The sequence below is a fragment of the Chiloscyllium plagiosum genome, chromosome 15 (genome assembly GCF_004010195.1).
Source record: "Chiloscyllium plagiosum isolate BGI_BamShark_2017 chromosome 15, ASM401019v2, whole genome shotgun sequence".
Classification (NCBI taxonomy): domain Eukaryota; kingdom Metazoa; phylum Chordata; class Chondrichthyes; order Orectolobiformes; family Hemiscylliidae; genus Chiloscyllium; species Chiloscyllium plagiosum.
This window is the reverse complement of record NC_057724.1, coordinates 29,696,853-29,699,132: the sequence shown is the minus strand read 5'-3', so window position 1 is coordinate 29,699,132 and position 2,280 is coordinate 29,696,853.

The window sequence follows — 2,280 nt, the reverse complement described above, 5'->3', positions numbered from 1 at the left end:
AGTAACAGTGAGACAGGGTGCAGGGACAGAAGGTGTAGTAACAGTGAGACAGGTAGCAGGGACAGAGGGTGCAGTAACAGACAGCATCAGGGACAGAGAATGCAGTAACAGACAGGGTGCAGGGACAGAGGGTGCAGTAACAGACAGCATCAGGGACAGAGAATGCAGTAACAGACAGGGTGCAGGGACAGAGGGTGCAGTGCCAGTGAGATAGAGTGCAGGGACAGAGGGAGCAGTAACAGTGAGACAGGGTGCAGAGACAGGAGGAGTAGTAACAGTGAGACAGGGTGCAGGGACAGAATGTGTAGTAACAGTGAGACAGGTAGCAGGGACAGAGGGTGCAGTAACAGACAGCATCAGGGACAGAGAATGCAGTAACAGACAGGGTGCAGGGACAGAGGGTGCAGTAACAGTGAGGCAGGTTGCAGGGACAGAGTGTACAGTAATAGTGAGACCGGGTGCAGGATCAGTGGGTGCAGTAACTGTAAGACAGTGTGCAGGGACAGAGGGTGCAGTAACAGTGAGACTGAGTGCAGGGACAGAGGGTGCAGTAACAGTGAGGCAGGTTGCAGGGGCAGAGGGTGCAGTAACAGTGGGACAGGTTGCAGGGACAGAGGGTGCAGTAACAGACTGGTTGCAGGGACAGCGGGTACATTACCAGTGAAACAGTGCAGTGACAGAGGGTATAGGACCAGTGAGACAGGGTGCAGGGATCAAGTGTGCAGAAACACTGAGACAGGGTGCAGGGACAGAGTGTGCATTAACAGTGAGGCAGGGTGCAGGATCAGCAGGTACAGTAACAGTGAGGCAGGGTGCAGGGACATAGGGTGCAGTAACAGTTAGAGAGGGTGCAGGGACCGAAAATGCAGTCACAGTGAGACAGGGTGCAGGGACAGAGAGTGCAGTAACAGTGAGGCAGTGTGCAGGGAGAGACGGTGCAGAAACAGTTAGAGAGGGTGCAGGGACAGAGGGTGCAGTAACAGTTGGGAGGGTGTAGGGACTGAGGGTGCATTAACAGTGAGACAGGTTGCAGGGACACAGAAACAGTTAGAGAGGGTGCAGTGACAGAGGGTGCAGTAACAGTTAGGGAGGGTGTAGGGACTGAGGGTGCAGTAACAGTGAGACAGGCTGCAGGGACAGAGGGTGCAGTAACAGTTAGGGAGGGTGTAGGGACTGAGGGTGCAGTAACAGTGAGACAGGCTGCAGGGACAGAGGGGGCTGTAACAGTGAGGCAGGATGCAGGGACAGAGGGTGCAGTAACAGTTAGAGACGGTGCAGGGTCAGAGGGTGCAGTAACAGTGAGAGAGAGCGCAGGGACAGAGGGTGCAGTAACAGTGAGAGAGAGCGCAGGGACAGAGGGTGCAGTAACAGGGAGACAGGTTGCAGGGACGGAAGATGCAGTAACAGTGTGACAGGTTGGAGGGACCTAGAGTGCAGTAACAGCCAGGTTGCAGGGACAGAGCATGCAGTAACAGTGAGACAGGGTGCAGGGACAGAGGGTGCAGTAACAGTGAGACAGTGTGCAGGGACAGAGGGTGCAGTAACAGTGAGGCAGGGTGCAAGGACAGAGGATGCAGTGACAGTGAGGCAGGGTGCAGGGACAGAGTGTGCAGTAACAGTGAGACAGGGTGCAGGGACAGAGTGTGCAGGGACAGAGAGACAGGGTGCAGGGACATTGTGTGCAGGGACAGAGAGACAGGGTGCAGGGACAGAGTGTGCTGTAACAGTGAGACAGGGGGCAGGGACAGAGGGTGCAGTGACAGTGAGACAGGGTCAGGGACAGAGGGTACAGTAAAAGTGAGACAGAGAGCAGGGACAGAGTGTACAATAAGAGACAAAGTCAAGCGACAAAAGGTCCAGTAGGAGTGATACGAGGGGCTGGTACAGAAGGTACAGTAACAGAGAGACCAGGGACAGAGGGTGCAGTGACAGAGCGTACAGTAACAGTGAGACAGGATGCAGGGACAGAGAGTACAATAAGAGACAAAGTGGAGGGACAAAAGGTACAGTAGCAGTGAGACGAGGGGCTGGTACAGAAGGTACAGTAACAGAGAGACCAGGGACAGAGGGTACAGTAACAGACAGGTTGCAGGGACAGCGGTTACAGTCACAGTGAAACAGTGCAGTGACAGAGGATACAGTGACAGTGAGACAGGTTGCAGGGACAGAGGGTACAGTAACAGACAGGTTGCAGGGACAGCGGGTACAGTAACAGTGAAACAGTGCAGTGACAGAGGGTATAGGAACAGTGAGACAGGGTGCAGGGATCAAGTGTGCTGC